We start from the raw sequence: 17,881 nt of genomic DNA, 5'->3' as shown, positions 1-17,881 counted from the left end.
GCTCTAGAGGATCCAGTTTCTCTGGACTCTTTGGCCACTTACACTGGGGTGCACATACCTACCCATAGGCAGACACATAACAAAAAATAATAATAAATAAATTTAAAAAAAGGTTGCCCACCAAGCCATCAGCATGTGGCCTCTAGGGGGCAGTTCACAGCCAAACTATGACAGGAGGTGGTGGACCATGGTAGAGGAGCAGGTATGGGCTGAGAACCCAAATGGGCTAGAAGGAAAGGCTAGGCTAAGGCAGGACCACCACAGAGCAAACCCAAGAAGTGGGCTGACTTGGCCCTGTGCCTGGTATGGAGTTAGGCTGCCTCCCTCTGTGGTCTGTCACCCTGTCAGTAAGAATGAGCAGCTAGCTCTTCCTATCGCAGAGAACTGAGGCTGAGTGCGCTGGCGGCTGGGTTACCAGGACAAATCCTATTCCCTTTCTTTGCTCCATGGCCTCTGAAAGCTGGGAATGCGCAGATGGAGCCATCAGCTTCAACCCCATGTTGTGTGCCTGGCTTCTCACCACAGCAGGGACCTTGTCCAGGGAGAGCATGATCTAAAAGACAGGGAAGACAGGACAGGGACTCCCCCAGCCCTGTGGTGGCAATGGCTCCCACAAGTGGGTGGAGGAGAGGGCTCTATGGGAATGCCTTGGCCAGAGCATGAGAGGTGGGAGAAACTGCTCCCTCCCCCACCAACCACCAGACAGGGAAACTGCCAGTGATGGAAGGAGGGGAGTCCCCAGTGCAGCCTGAGCCCCAGATGGTTTTTCCATGAGTGCTTTCCAGAGTCCAGAACCGGAACCACAGCAATCCAGACATTGGCCTAGCCTCCCTCCCCAGGGCAGGGCTTCCCTTGGCTGCCCTGATGCGAGCCAAGAGGTCTGCAGAAAATCCCTTCCTCCCAAGCCTGCATTTTCCCTTCTGTAGGCAGTTGGACAATGATATCCCCCTCCCCCAGAGCTGAGTCTGAGACCATGTGACCTGCAATGGGACCGTATTTGGAAACATTTTCTGAGGGTAAAAAAAAATCAACTGAAATCTGGAGATGAGATCATCCTGAAGCTTGTCAGAGCCAAGAAGCCAGCAGTGTCCTTGATAGAGACAAGGAAGACCGTTAGGGGCAAGCAGGACTGGAGGGAGAGAAGGAAAATGTGCTTCAGTCCCAGACACTGTCTCTCTTAGCTCACCTCCCTGCAAACCGTCATCACCAGCCCCTGCTCTGTTCCAAGGCGTGTGTGGCAGCAAAGACATTCAGAGCCTGTAGCCACATGACTCCAGAGATGCTTAGGGAATTACAGGGCTTGCAGAATTTTCCAGAATTGCCTCATCATTGACTGTTTCTTCCCATTCTCTGACATTAAAGATCTGAATTCACGAGAGAAGGTGGGGAGACAGAAGGGACAAGGGGGAGAGGGGCAAAGACTGTAACCCAGCCTCTGCTGCTGGGTGATGATGGGGAGGGTTGTGGAAAGGCAATGCCATACAAGGCTTAAAAATTCTGCCTCACCATCCAGTGTAAAGTGACAGCAAACTGAGCCACAGAGGCAAGGAGGGAACCGGTGTTAGTGTGACCTGGTCCTCTTGAGAAGAGTGTGTCCCTGAAGGAGGAACTGCAAAGAAAAAGAGGAGCTCTCCAGGCTGAGGCAGCCCCAGAGGGGCTGACCAGGGAGTAAATCAACCACACATTACACTACCAAAAAGGCTCCAGGGTGCTGCCCGCAACCCAAAATGGGTTCCTGGGAGGAGACAGAACTCCATCCCACACAGCACTCCCTGCCCAAGACTCCCCTGAGGCTGTAGCTGGCTGCCATACAACTCACATACTCACAGTGCCTTTTAGCTTCTGGGCCATCAGGACTAATTTTAACTGACTCTCTGACTGATGCCAGAGCCCTGAACCTGCCCCTAACTTCAGCCATTTCTGGGGCTGCTGGAGCTTCAGCAAATGTTCCACATGTAAAATCCTTCCCAATGAGCTCTCACTCAGCCCTCACGTAAAACCTCATTCTTGACCAACCCACTTCACAAACTCTCCCGCCCAGCCACACTGGTCATCTTGGGGTTTCCAGATCATTCCATGTTGTTTCTGCTTTCCCAAGTTTGTGCTAATCACCCCTCAGCCCATCCTGATCAGAGCTGTTACTCCTCCATCTGCCCCTTCACCTGCCCTCCCACCCCTGACCATCTCCAAGCATTTGCCAAGCACAACCATTAGTAGAAGCAGATGTTTTCTGGTGCCAGGCAATGACCATGAAAGCAATGTGGCCAGCCACTTCTGGCCTCATCCCCCTAGCCCAGAGAGGTAGTCTTTGTCCTCCCTGCAAGTGTGCAGGGCTGGCTGGGTAAAGCAATTAGTGGCCCTCTCAGAGGGGTCTCTAAACCCCTTCCATTTTGGCTTCACCCAGGAGACCAGGGGTGTTTGGTGACCCTGAGGAAGGAGTTAGGTCCCTGAGATATCACGTGGAGCAGAGTCTCCTCTAGAGCTGGATGGTGATGTAAGTGAGGCCTGGACCACTCAGGCCAGTGTGACTGGGGGCTGTTTGTTACACAGCTGTTCTGCCTCCTATTTCCTCTCACAAAGCCTCAGGAGCATGCCCTCCCACCCCCACCAGGCTCTCTCCTTTGTCCCCACAGTGAAAATCATCTTGTCCCCGTCCTCTCCAGAGAGCTGCCAAGGCTCCATGGTCCTTGGAAGTCTCTTCTCTGCTTTCTCACGATTCCTCCGTGTTAACATCCTCAGGGCCTGTGGTGCTTAGTTTTGTCTTGTTTTGCTAACTTGACACAAGCTGGAGTCCTCTGGGACAAGGGAACCTCAGTTGATAAAATGTCTCTGTCAGGTAGACTGGCCTGTAAGCAAGCCTATGAGGCATTTTCTTGATTAATAATTGATTATTGAGCCTACTGTGGGTGATACCACCGCTAGGCAGGTGACCCTGGGTTCTATAAGAAAGCAGGCTAAGCTCAGCAGTGGTGGCACTCCAGGGGCAGAGACGGGTGGATCTCTGTAAGTCCAAAACCAGCCTGGTCTACAAAGCGAGTTCCATGACAGGCTTCAAAACTACTGAGAAACCCTGTCTCTAAAAACCAAACCAAACCAAAACAACAACAAAGCAGGCTGAACCAGCCAGTGAGCAGTGCTCCTCCATGGCCTCTGCTGCAGTTCCCGGCTTGGTTTCTCTGAATCTGGAAGCCAAACATACCTTTTCCTGGATAAATTGCTTTTGTTTGTCATAGCAATAGAGAGCACACTGAGACAAAGTCCTTCCTGTTTGCCCTGGCATCCTTTCTGTGCACTGATAGATCCTAGAGCTTACATCCAAACCTGTGCTCTATGTGGCAAACGGAGACATCTCCAAATTGCTGGATAAACCCCAGGCTTTTCTGGGATATCACCAGGGTAGGGAGAGGAATAAACCCTTCCACTCCGGTGACAGAATAAGATGGGTGGGGCCAAGTTCAGAGAAGCCCCAGCCCTGCGGACGGCAGAGTGTGAGTGTCTCTCGGGACCCTGCATTGCCGAGACTTTGGAGTGACCTAAGGATGCCCTGTCCCTTTCCTTCCCCTCCTACTGGGGAGCTTTAGGGAGCAAGCCCTGGGTTTTTCAGAGGTCAGGGGTCCACGTTGGAGGAGGTGAGAACCCCGGAAAGGACTCCCGGGGAGGACGCCCCATTCCACGTGGACGCTGCGGACCTGGAGCCTCCGCCCAGGACCAATGCAGCTGCGAGGCTGCACAGACGCGTGGATGGTCCACGCTCTGGAAGGGTGGGGACTCCGCCCGAGGGCCCTGGGCCTGCAGGACTTCTAGTCATGCACGCCATCTGTCGGTGAGCCATTTAGCCTGACCGCTCAGGCGGCTCCCCAACCCCCTCCGCCACGTGGTTGCCCTCCACCACCTTGGCCACATTCCCAATGCAGGCACTTTAGTGTCTTTTTTGCGCAAACCTATCCATGGGTTTAAGAAAAAAGAAAAAAGAAAAAAAAAAAAAGCTAATAGGCCCAGGATGTAATTCAGTGGCTGAGAGCGCAAGCCTCTGCCCCTGTCACCAATTAAGAGAGTGTGTAGGAGGTGGGTGAGGCTGAGACAGATGGAACCGGTGAAAGGGAACGTTTTTTTTGCGGGGGGGGGGGAGGCGGGGTAGTAGTGTTCTGTGTCTTGATAGTTTGGGTTAAATTTTCGAGACAGGTTTTCTCTGTGCAGCTTTGTAGACCAGGCTGACCTCGAAGAGTGTGCATTGCAGCCTCGGGTGTGTGAGTTGCTTTGGATGTGAGCGTATGTGGGAAGAAAAAATAACTGCAAACCTTTCTTCTTGTTCGGAAAGCCTGGTGAAGCATTACACAGGAGGCAACCAGAAGCCTGGGGTTATGCATCACTTGGGGACCAGGTCCTTTCAAAACCTGGCTGCCTGTCCTTGTGTGAACATCACATAGATGGAGTAGCCTGCTGCAGGCCTTGACTCAGTGTTCCACCGATGGCCTCTGACGTGTGAGGGTCACTGCACCTTCATGCATCCCTTGCTGTGCTAGCCATTGTAGACGTTCATCGGTATCGCCGCTGGGTGTAACTGTTTAATGCTTCCCTCCCCTGGCAGCCTGCATAGTAATTTCTGTGACCAGGGAAGCTAAGACTGCAGGAAAGAGACTTTCAGGTCAGATCCAGCTCAAATCTTCTGAGACCTGTGTCCTAAGTGTGTGGTGTCTTTAGCAACAGAGGCCAATTCTCAACTCCTGAGAGGAAAACAAAGGCTACAGCGAAAATCTATATTGCTTGGGGAGTCACCAGGGCTGCACTGAGCAGCCATTTGAAAGGTTTCTTATGCCTGCTGCTGGGGTTTTTTTGGTGGGGAGCATTGCCAGCCCAAGAGGTCTAACTTTCTTTAAGATATAATATAATATAATATAAATGCACACATACATATATATACATATATATATATATAATTTTAGGTGCATATAAAATAATATGATTCCATGGGGCTTTATCAAACAACTTTGGTGTCATTTGTTCCTCACTCCTCCTTCTGTACTGATCTCTTCCCTCATCCACAGTCGAGTCCCCTCCCCCATTTTCCCATCTCCCACCTCACATACCCACAGGTATCCTGCTGTCCCCCCATCTATGTTCTCTTTATACTTCCCTGCTCTCTGTGGTTACTCCATGTGTATACTCATATCTGAGGATTTGGAGCTGGGAACCCCAGATAAGAGAGAACACGAAGCATCTACTTTCTGGGTCTGGGTTATTTCACTCAATATGATCTTTCCTAGTACCATCCATTTTCCTGAAAAGTTCATGGTTACGTTTTTCTTTTACAGCTGAACAATACTCCACTGTGTTTAATGTCACATTTTTGTTATCCATTTATCTGTTGAAGGACAGGTTTTTCTTATTTTTTATTTTTCCATTTCCTGACTGTTGTAAGCAGGCAATGAACATGGCTGAACAAGTATCTGTGGAGTAGGATGTCATCTTCGGGGCATATGCCAAGAAGTTCTATAGCTGGTAGATTTAGTTTCACTTTTTGAAGATTCTCCACCCTGGTTTTCAGAGTGGCTGCACAGATGTGCATCCCCACCAACCTGAATGAAGACTCCTCTTTCTCCACAATGTTGCCAACATTTGTTGTCAGTTGTTTGGCTGATCTTAGCGCTTGTGAGATGAAATCTCAGAGTTGTTTTAGTTTGCATTTCTCTAATTGCTAAGGATGATGAACACATTTTGAAGTATTTCTTTTTTGGAGGGGGGTGCAGTTGAGACAGTGTTTCTCTGTGTAACCTTAGATGTCCTGGAACTCACTTTGTAGACCAGGCTGCCCTTGAACTCACAGAGATCAGCCTGCCTCTACCTCCCAAGTGCTTGGATTAAAGTTGTGTGCTATCACCACCTGGCTCTACAGTTGAAATCTTAAACTTACACCCACAGATAAGTGTAGCTACCACCCCTCATCAAAGTGTAGCTACCACCCCTCATCAAATCTCTCTACAGCACATGGAGACCATCACAGAAAACCGCAACTGGTCACAATACAAAAGGCAACAGATTGTGGGAAGCCAGCCCCAGAAGATACATCTACATTCACAGCTCTTGCTATGTCTGTGCCTCAGGGAACATCACAAAAGGAGAGCAGAGAGACTGTAAGAGCCAGAGGACCAGGAAGTCTGCTGTGAACAGTCTCTCCTAGAAAGGACTGGATATACAAGACCAGGATAATGGCCATATCATTGGAAATGTCAACGTACAAGGGGGAATTTTTTGCAGGGTCCCATCCCACACAAGGAACTAACTACAATCAAATAGTGACTGCTGGAAGATGGAGAATTAGCCTCTCCCAAGAGTGAGCCTCCTTACATGTTGTCAGCCTTGAAACCATATATACCGCCAACATAAGCAGACTCAGCAGGTTATATTTATATAAGCTTGTGCATACACATACATACATACACACATATATGTATGCAACAACAATAATAAAAGAAAAAGCGGCTATCAACTTGAGAGTGGGGAGTATGGGAGGGTTTCTAGAGAGGAAAGTGATACAATGCTCTGACAATTAAAAATACGTTTTAAAAATTAAAAGGCAAAAATTAAAAAGCTATACAAATCAAGCATTCAATGATAAAATCATAAATAAATTTATTTTAAAACAATTCTTTAGGGGCTGGGAAGGTGGCCCAGTGGGTAAGAGCTCTTGCTCCACAAGCATTAGAACTGAGTTCAAATGCCCAGCACCCACAGAAAAAGCTGAATGTGGTTATAGGTGTAACCTATGAGAGGCTCCGCTGCAGGGAAATGGGTGAGGGCTCATAGAGCAGACCTTTGGCATTCTCTTCCAGCCTCTGTGCTCAGTGCGTACACTCATTCATGCACACACACACACACACACACACACAGAGAGAGAGAGAGAGAGAGAGAGAGAGAGAGGGATAGGGAGAGAGAGAGAGAGAGAGAGAGAGAGAGAGAGAGAGAGAGAGAACCCAGTAGATGTCTTTCCCAGGGCACTTCCAAATGAAAAAGAAATTAATCCCATCTCTGGGACCCTATTATTTGGAATTTGGTGTCACCCACATCCAAGCTCAGTCTTAACCCACCAACCTAGATCTGGCTTTAGCCTTTGTGCTGGGAATAGCACGTGAACCAAAACTTATCAAAAAGATATCTGAAACAGAAGGGCTTATAGCAGCAGTGGGGAAGGTGTCTGCTGAGTCCAGAGCTAAGGGTATTTTTATAGAGATATTGGAGGTAGGGAATGTGTTGTTGACGATGAACCTGTGATGCCTATGAGTAGATAAAACAGAGAGGGGAAACTTTGGGTGAGAGGCAGGTAGTGCAGGAGGAGATTGCCGTTCTGGAGGTCAGCTGTGATAGGGTGTGAGCCAAGGTCACAGTGCATTTACCGATGTGGGACAGTCTCTTTGGGGCTTATCTGATCGACTTTCCACCCTCTGTCCCTTTCATCTTCTAAGCCAGTGTAATTAAATGTAGAATATTCCAGAATTCTCCTTCTAATTCTCATCCTTTCTTCATTCTGTTCATAAAAACCTCCTACCGGGTCACAAGATGGCTCAGTGGGCTAAGGCACTTACCATGCAAGCCTGATGTCCAAAGTCCCATTCCTGGAACTCACAAAAAGGTGAAAAGAGAGAACTAATTTCACAGTTTTCCTTTGACCTCCACAGGCTCATGACATGCATGCCCCAACCCCAAATCATGCACACATCACATAAACATACAGGCATACACAATATGCATGTATGTGTGTATTGATGGAACAGATAAGTCAGTCTCTCGTGATTTCTCAGTTCCTTATACTACAGTGTGCAATTGTGGAGTACCTACCGCACACCAGGCCTTGCTGAGTGTTATATCTATTCCCTGCTTTAACATTCATGATAAGGAGCTGGAGATGGTGCCAAAAATAAGATTGTTGGGCTGGAGAGATGGCTCAGCGGTTAAGAGCACTGACTATTCTTCCAGAGGTCCTGAGTTCAATTCCCAGCAACCACAAGGCTCACAACTGCCTTGAATGAGATCTGGTGCCCTCTGCTGGCACACAGGCAGAAGACATAATAAATAAATAAAATCTTTAAAAAAATAAATAAATAAGATTGTTACACAAACATGAGGCCCTGAGTTCAGAACCCCAGCACTCAGGTAAAAAGTCAGGCATGGCCACCCGTGCTTGTGACTTCAGTGCTGGGCTTGGGTGTGGCCATACAAACAGGCTGACTGGGAAGGCTTGCTGGCCGGCCTAGCCCAACAGAAAAGCAACACACTCTGGGGCCAGTGGAAGATCTTGTCTCAAGGAAATAGAGAGTGACAGAGCAGGACATCCTCCTCTGGATGCTACATGCATGTTTGCAGACACACACACACATACACACACACACACACACACACACACACACACACACACACACAGACATAGACACACACGTGCATACACACAGACACACATGCACAAAGACATACACATACATACACACACATACACATAGACACACACACACATGCATAGACATAGACACACACTTGCATACACACAGATACACACAAAGACATACACATACATACACACATACACATAGACACACACACAGACAAGCACCCACAGACACACACATAGACACACAAAATATTCACGATGGCACTTGAGAAGGAACACCTTTAAAAATTCTCATCTTACAGATGGTGGAAGAAGTGATGTGATCACTCTTTCTCTTCGTGGCAGAAATGGCTTAGAACAGCCCTAAAGCCAGCCAACCATGTGGCTCCCAAGCCTCACAAACCCGGCCCTCACAACCATTTACACACCTTCTAATGCGACCTTCCCTCCACCACATTAGGAAGCCCAGAGGCCTCGTGTCTCTCCTCGGCCCCCAGAGACCTATCCAACCCAGTGCCAGTTCTACAGCCTCAAGTCCTCGCCTGGTCACCAGGTCCTTCCACCCAGGGCTCACCTGCCTCAGTATGCATGCACCACGCTCCCTCCTTCCTACTCTCAGACATCTCAGCCAACTGTCGCTCCACCCACAAGCCAGGCACAGCCTGCCGGCCCTCCCCCGGTTTCTGCCACAATATCTGCCTCACAAGAATTTGACTTTGGGACCCTGAGAGCCGGGAGTGTGGGTGACTCATCTTTTAACAGCGTGGAAAGCCGGGTCTTCCAGGACGGAGGGAGGCGGTGAACACAGACACTCAAGCATGTAAGGCAGTGGCATTTCTTCTAGTTGCCACTAGGTGGAAGCAGGTCCCCCAGAACATTTCCCTCTGGCCCCTGGGACCCTGGGTGGAATCCGTACCCTAAAATAAGCATTCAGAACGCCCAGGCCTGCTGCCAGGAAGGCAAAGAGGGCGAAGGAACTAAATCAGACCACTGCTGAGCCTCGAAGCACAGATGTGGACTCAGACGCCCGGGGTTCTGACGTGCTGGCTTAAGAGCTCTTGAACAAAGTTCCTAATCTTTCTGTGCCTGTGTTTCTTCATATGTGAGAGAGGGGACTCTAAAAGTGTTTACCCCAGAGGAAGGGCTCTGGGATGAGGGAGGGACAGCCGTGATGTGCAGCAAGCATGGTGTGTTTGTTGTGTCTGTGCTTGAAGATTCCCTGTGTAAGTCCATGTCTGTACAGAAGGTCCTGTAGACTGAATGACTGGTTAGAGCCCTGTGGTTACGGAGAGCTGGAGTGTTACAGATCTAAAGCCAGCACTATCTTGGGCTGTTTTCCATATGCTCTGTTAGCCATTTTTCACCCACCCCTCTTATCTGATCATAACTTGCTGCTACTACCAAGTGAAACCATTAGCTCCCAACAGCCCCAAATCTAAGAATGGCTTCAGCTAGCATTTGGAATCTAGGGTTTCCCATAACGTGCCTTGCCTGCTGTCCTCACCAATGTGTTTGCTAAGTGCCTTGATTTATTATTTTATTTTGTTGTCTGACTGTGAAAAATTCATTAGGACATGTGTGGTGATGGATTGTGTAATCCCAGCATTTGATAAGTAGAGGCAGGGGAATGAGGAGTTCAGGGCTAGCCTGGGCTACATGAGACCCTATCTCATAACTAAGCAAAGGAACAAACACTTCTCATAACCATTCCATAGTGAATAGTGTCATACACGCATATGTCTGTGTATGACATCAACCCATTACCAATACTGTTCATTCCTGTTTGGCTCAGAATAAATTATCTTATTTCTTCTGCTCTGCTTTGCACCCCCTGAGTCTGTAAGAGCCTGGGTGGGGGACTATGGAAGGGGCCTGGCTCATCCAGGTGACAGACCTGGTGGGGGGGCGGGGGCCTGCGGGTAGAAGGGAAGAAGGCCAGTGCCCTGGGCCACACCTGTTGACTGGTACAAGCAGATCCTGTGCCCTGCCAGCCTCTCTCTTGCAAGCCCCTAAGGGCCTTTGGGGAAGGAAAAGCCTGTGTGTAAACTGTATTTTTAGCTCCCTGTGCATCTCCTGGCCTCTGTGAGGCGCCTCCGTTGCCTTGGTCACTGGCTCAGGCTCCAGAGAATATCTGGGGAAAAGGTTGGCATGTTCAGTATGACAATGTCTGGGAAGGGTAGCCTCAGCCATGGGTGGTGAGTTTGTGAAAGCTCTGAAGAAAACCTGTGGGTCCCCCACCCCATCAGGGTTTCCCAGGTCTTGCCAACATCAGGTGACAGCCAGAGTGAAGACTTGGCCAAGGATATGTCTGAGCTGAGGGTGGGTGAACTCAGGCATAAGCCCTGAGCAGATCAAGGAGGAAAGAGGGAGAGATCCATGCTTCAGGGGCCAGAGTGCTCACACCCTTCCCCCACTGTGTCCTCAGTCCCAGGAAAGTCTGAAGGACTCATCTCTCGACCTTGGAAGAGAGGCCTGTTGGCTGCCCAAAGGCTGCTCAAATTCCCGGGTCACTATAAAAGTTTTGAGCCTTGAGTACGGCCCACTGGTACATAGCTGCCCAGTGGGCACTGACAGCCTGACCGTGGAAGCCCATCTTCCTCCCTAGACTGAGTTCCTGGCTGGCCTTGTCGGGTGTGATGTAGTCTGGACAAAAAAGTTAGATGAGTTTTAGCCTCCAGCCCACACCCACCTCCTGCCCCACTTGTGTGAGACTTGGTAGGTCCTCTACACCCTAGAAGCAGAGTCCAAGCAAGAGAGTGAGTGGCACACAGGTGTCTTTGGGGTCAATATAAAGTATTTGTACAGCTCTGGGTAGTGTTCACTGACCCTAGAAGCATTTAGGCAGCTGTCAGATAGTGACATTTAGTGGGAAATTGGATGTGAGTGTGTGAAGTTCTTTTTAGCATCTAGACACCATGGCCCTGTTATTCTAGATGTCTGCATCCCTAAATGTCTGTAAAACAAAAGGCTTTGGTACATGAGAACTTTTGTTCAGGAATCTTAATTAGCTTCACACTTGGGGATGCAAGGATGCAAAACACTCTGGGATTGGTGGAGAGTCGGGCTGACTGGGGAATTTAGCTTGTTCCACCTGTGTCTAGCAAACTCACTTGTGAGCATGTGTGACAAGAGCATATATAAATGAGGTTGTAGGGAGCTTTGCACACCAAGGTATCCTGGCTTCCTTGTGGTGGGTCTGCAGTCTCCTAGTCTGGCCAGGGTACAGCTATCACAGGTAGACTAGTGAAAGATCCCCAGACCCCTAAGGGCTTCAGGATCCTGAGGAGCCCCCGAGACTCAGAAACCAGACCAAGAGCTGCAAAAGCAAGAGAGTTTATTGAACGAATGTGCATTCAAGTGTCAGCAATATCGGGAAAGCTGCACACCCCAGCATGGGGTGCAAGCTCCTTATATAGGAAAAAATCGCAGATCAGCATACAGTCAAGGGGCACAAAGTGATTGATTACAAAGTATGATCTCATGTTAACGAGGTCTCCTAGGTATGACCTGGATTTTTACACAGGAAAAGAAAACATAGAATGTACTCTGGAAAGTCTTGATTGTCTGCTGGCCAGCCAGGTGTGACCCAAACAGGGTTGTCTTGGCGATACCCCTCATCTAAACCATAGGATGTTCCCGGCGTTGGGGCCAGCTTCCTTGAAATGGGCCAGGGCCTGTGGGAAACGTTTTCTCTCTGTGAACTAAAATCTTTCAAAACTTTTTCTCTCAGCAAACTAAAATCTTTCACTAGCAAGCACCAAACAGAGGGGCTGGCCCCGGGTCTCCACAGCAACCGAAAGGGAGGCTCAGTTGTGGCAATGTGTGAGTACACACAGTTGCCCATTATACTGGCCAATTTTTGTGTGTCAGCTTGACCCAAGCTAGAGTCATCAGAGGATGAGCCACAGTTGAGGAAAAGCCTCGATGAGATCCAGCTGTAAGGCATTTTCTCATTTAGTGTTCAATGGGGGAGGGCCATACCCATGAAGACTGATGCCTGGGCTGTTGGTCCTGGGTTCTATAAGATGATGGGTTGAGCAAGCCAGGCCCCTCCATGGCCTCTGCGGCAGCTATTGCCTCTGGGATACTGCCCTGTTTGAGTTCCTCTCCTGACTGCCTCCAATGATGAATAGCAATGCTGAATTGTTTTGTTTTTGTTTTTGTTTCTTTGTTTTTTTGAGACAGGGTTTCTCTGTGTAGCTTTGGAGCCTATCCTGGTACTCCTCTGGAGACCAGGCTGGCCTCGAACTCACAGAGATCTGCCTGCCTCTGCCTCCCGAGTGCTGGGATTAAACGCCCGGCAAGCAATGCTGAATTGTAAGACTAATAAACCTGTTCCTCCCCAACTCACTTTTTGGTCATGGTGTTTGTTTTGTTGCAGCAATAGAAACCCTAATTAAGACAGCTATACTTCTCAGAGAGTTTATGGTAAAGCTTTAGTAGGCTAATCCCTCGGGTTGTTCTGCAGGGACACACAACAAAGTGCCAGTTCCTCACAGTGTCTCACAGATGGAAGATAGGACCTAGAGCTGCTGGTTCTAGCAGATATGTCAAGAAGGTGAGCCAGCGTGCTCCCCAGCCTGGGACAGTTGGTGTCTTTCCCTCTGCCTTTCTCTTCTGACGCCCTCAGTGACCAGAGATGTGGAGGTATGGAAGGTGCAGGGGGTCAGTTCCTCTAAAGCCAGCACCTAGTAGGCCCTCTGTCCCTGGCTATGGAACGAGTGAATAAACAGAGGGACAGATAATGATACACAGACTTTCACTCTGGAGCCCATGTCTTCCCTGCTTTGTTAGCTTGGGCCCTGGTGGCCAGAAGCCTAGGCAGGCACCAGGCATGAACAGGAATTCTTGCCTTTCCCTCCCTCCCAAGCGGTGGACATTCCGGAAGAACACTGTAACCTCTGGAAACAGTACATCAATGTTTTGTGAGTGGAGCTCCTTCTGGAAAAGGCCTTTGGAGAATCCACCCACCTGGTGGGACCTGTGGAGGCAACGGTACTGAGCTTCAGGCCTCTCAAACTTTCGCTATGCTTTTTCCTATGGTAATTCTTAGTTTTGCTTTGTCAGTTGTGATTGTGGCTGAGTTTACTGAGAACAAAAGCTGGTGATTTTTCTAAAGTTTCTACAAGGAAATTAAGCCTCTTTGTAATCTATCACTCTGGTTGGTTACCCCTGGTGGCCTTTGCAGTCACCCTGAGTAAGAATTCACTAAGGCTAATGATTCTTGCTTTCTTAACTGTTCCAAAAAGAAGATAACTATATTCCAAGAACTTGAGACATGGTTTCCTTTCTTTCTTTCTTTCTTTCTTTCTTTCTTTCTTTCTTTCTTTCTTTTTCTTTCCTTCTTTCTTTCTTTCTTTCTTTTTTTTTTTTTTTTTTGAGACAGGGTTTCTCTGTGTAGCCCTGGCTGTCCTGGAATGAACTTTGTAGACCAGGCTGACCTCGAACTCAGAAATCCACCTGCCTCTGCCTCCAGAGTACTGTGATTAAAGGTGTGTGCCACCACTGCCAGGCAGGAGACGGTTTCTTAAAAGATGACATTAAAATTTCCAGGGACAGCTAGGCGTTGGTGGCGAACGTCTTTAATCCCAGCACTCGGGAGGCAGAGGCAGGCGGATCTCTGTGAGTTTGAGATAAGCCTGGTCTACAAGAGCTAGTTCCAGGACAGCCTCCAAAGCCACAGAGAAACCCTGTCTCGAAAGAAAAAAAAAAATTTACAGGGACATGTAAGGAAAAGATAAAAAGGACCTGAAAGGTCAGATGTCTCTCCAGTGCCAGGGCATGAATGAATAGACATTTTTTTCAGTACCAAAATATCAACAAAGGAATCTAGAACTCCTAGTTCCCTTGGAAGTAGAAGTAGAAACTTGCAGGAAGAATAGAAACTTGGTCCCAGCAATTAAGAGTCAGGTATTAATTGTTACCATTCAGAGAGTAAAGAATAGGACTGCAGCTGTTGCTCACAGGAAAGGGATATGCAGACCATTTAGAAACTGACTTACACCTGAAAAAATATTCTAGGTATGCTATCATACTCCCAGCTGACTACAAAAATAGAAAAGCATCATTTTGTTAAGGACTGATCATAGGGCTTGAATATCTTTCATTTTTGTAACCACATGTTACAAGCATGGCCAGCCTGGGCACAGTACCAATAAGATGTGCCTGGCTAGTTATAATCATCTGGCTTGCAATATAAAATTAATGCTTAGATACTGGGTAAAGGTCAGTTAATGACGTCAAGGGAGGGGGAAGAAAAACACTAAAATGGGTAAATGCTAACAATTCTCAGAAAATGATTAAAGAGAAATGAATTGAAACTGCTCATGCTTGAATGCATTAGAACTTGTATTAAGATGGCTCGAGCTATTCCAGGTCATCTGTCTCAAAGACAACCAGTGGTTACACTCTTCATTTCTGCCGACTTCACACCTCCTTCCTGCCGCTCAGAACCCCTCTGGAGCAGGACTCTGGCAAACACAGAGTCATGCTGGAAGTGAAGGCTCATGGGAATTGACACCCCCCCCCCCGCCAGAGCCCTGAGGGAGGGTGTGGGACCCAGGGTGGCAAAGAGCCCTCTGCTCTGGCATTCTTCCCAGTTCTAGGCATGAGCTTCACACTTTTCCTGTTCTGTTTTCCCACTGCCTGTGGGACTCTAGCCACAGCCCTGTTCTGACTGGCAGAGCTCACAGCCCCAGCTGTTCATTCAGGTAGAGTCCTATTGCCAACCGCCCTGAGTCAGGTATCATCCCTGGCCCCATCAACCGTGACTGGTGGCTGGTTTGAGGGGATGGATCCTGTGGTCCCAGAATGTGGCTGCCCTCTGCCACCTCAGCAGGGTCCACTAGAACAGGTTCTCTAAACAGCGGTTTTCACTCTTCCAAATACTTCGACCCTTTAATTCAGTTCCTTATGTTGTAGTGACCCACAACCAGAAAGTGATTTTTGTTGCTACCTCATAACTGTAATTTTGCTACTGTTATGAATCATAATGTAAATGTCTGTTAGGCAGGATCTTTGCTATCACTTGACCCTATGGGGGTTGCAGCTCACAGGTTGAGAACCACTGCTCTAAAGTGCCATGCAGGTTGGGCAGTCACTGTTGGCATACCCAGGGTAGGCCCAGAATATCAGACTCGTGTGGCCTGTTCTTTCTGAGCTAGGCTATAAATGGGACAGTGCCCCCTTCCTCACTTGGTAATTGAATGACAATTGCCAGGCAGACACTTTAAACCCTGAAAAACCTCTGGGTGTGGTGTCACATGCCTTTAGTTCAAGCATTTGGGAGACAGATGCAGACAAAATGCTGTGAGTTTGAGGCCATCCTGGGCTACATAACAAGTTCCAAGCCAGTCAGGGCTGCATAGTGAGATCTTCTTCAAACAAAACAAGACAAAAACTGGAACACCTTTGTCTCCATTAAGGTTTCTATTGTTGTGATGAGGCACTATGACCACGGCAACTCTTATAAAGGAAGACATTTAATTGAGGTGGCAGCTTACAGTTTCAGAGGTTCAGTCCATGATCATTGTGACAGGGAGTATGGCAGCTAAGGAGCATGGCGCTATTAGGCAGACATGGTGCTGGATACATCTTGACCAGAAGGCAACAAGAAATAGACAGTGACAATGAGTGAAGCTTAAGCAAGAGACCTCAAAACCTGCCCCACAGTGACACACTTTCTTCAACAAAGCCACACCTCCTAATAGTGCCACTCCCTATGAGCTTATGGGGCCCAAGTACATTCAAATTGCCACAGCCCCAAACAAGCAAAACTGTCCATCACATCACTGAGCACTCTCCTCTAGAGTGCTGTGAATTTCTTGGCCACAGGATGTGCTTAATTTTGTTTTGTCAGCTTGTGACAGAGTTGCTGTCACATCATGTGTACTTTGTGACTGTTAACTAGATGGTAGGTAAGTGATGGATGGGTAGAGGGAGGGAGGGGGCATGAAGGGATGATGGATGATGGATGATAGATAGATAGATAGATAGATAGATAGATAGATAGATAGACAGACAGACAGATAGACAGACAGATAGATGATAATGGATAATTGATGAGTGGTGTATGAATGAAGGATGGGTAGTAGACGGATGATAAATAATGAATAAATTGTGGGTAGACGGATGGATAATGGATGAAGGATGATAGATGAATGACAAATGGGTTGATAGATGAGTAATAATTGCTTGGTGAATGATGTGTGGGGATAAATGGATAAACAGACGGACGGACGGACAGACGGACAGACAGATGGACAGATGGTTGGATGGATAATAGCTGGCTGCTGGCTAATGGACAGGTTGAAGGATGAATGACTAGATAGATGGAAACTCTGCTCAGCCTCTGTCTTCCTTATAAAGCCACCTATCTTTTATTCAACAGTATTTCTTCAGGTCAAATTTTATGCAGGGCCCAGTGTGGGGCTCAAAAGATACACAGATAAATAAAGCAGACCCTCTGACTGCCCCCACAAAATCCCAAATAATATTGTAAAATTTATTTTTTATATTTGTTGATTGTGTGTACACACACACACACACACAGAGAGAGAGAGAGAGAGAGGAGAGAGAGAGAGAGAGAGAGAGAGAGAGAGAATTCAGAGGACAACTTGCAGGAGTCTGTTTTTTTCTTCCACCATGCAGGTCTTGAGGATGGAACTCAGGCTTGGAGGCAAGTGCCTTTAACCACTGAACCATCATCTCTGCAGCTCCCAAATAAGGTTTTCAAGAGCATGGACTGTGGGATCCAGACTCACTAGGATCAAACACCAGCTGTGTTATTCATCCTGTGGCCCATATAAGTATTTATCCTGAGGGCTCCTGTGGGATTACCAGAGCTAGAGAAAGAGAAGAGGGCCTGGGCCTGGCAGATTCTGGGAGTGCTGGCAGCTACCACCTTGCTGGAAGTGCCCTGTGAGGCAGCAAGGGCAGATAGGAGATCACAAGTCAAGGGGAGGGGCTGAGGCTTCGTGGAGCATGGTAACACAACCTTTCACAGGGAGCAGGGAGCAGGCCCAGAGCCCTTTAGCTCAGAGACTTACCTGTGGTCCAGCAGAAAGTGCAGATCCATTGTGGCTCCTTTTACCACTTCTGGCTTGGTTTGGAGTATCAGGAAAGTCAGCGGAGGGCAGCATGGTGGCTCAGGAGTATGAGAGCTGGCCACCGAGGCCAAAGCTCCGAGTAAGACCTGAAGTCAACTCCTGAAAGTTGTATTCTGACCTCTACAAGCATGCCGTGGCCCACATGTACTCATGCACGCGTGTGTGCACACGCGCGTGCGCGTGCGTGCGTGCGTGCGCGCGCGCGCACACACACACACACACACACACACACACACACATTTAATAAAAGAGAAAAGCAATCAGAAAGTGAGAGGAGACTTCTGGGGGCCAGCTGGATGCCTGTGCCCAAGCTTAGAAACATGACAAGTCCCCTTGGGGCAGCAGACAGGGGGAGAATTGGGTTTCAGCTGCTGGCAGTGGCTTCGGTGCCCTT

General features: G+C 48.3%; 1 pseudogene; it reads right to left on the bottom strand.

The window, feature by feature from the left end:
• LOC100770989 overlaps window positions 1–17,456 on the bottom strand; it is a 31,217-nt pseudogene extending 13,761 nt beyond the window's left edge.
• Window positions 17,457–17,881: the final 425 nt, after the last annotated feature.

Source organism: Cricetulus griseus, chromosome 2 (genome assembly GCF_003668045.3).
Source record: "Cricetulus griseus strain 17A/GY chromosome 2, alternate assembly CriGri-PICRH-1.0, whole genome shotgun sequence".
In the NCBI taxonomy this organism is placed as follows: Eukaryota; Metazoa; Chordata; class Mammalia; order Rodentia; family Cricetidae; genus Cricetulus; species Cricetulus griseus.
The sequence above is the reverse complement of the archived record's forward strand: the minus strand, read 5'-3'. Positions and strand labels throughout refer to the sequence as shown.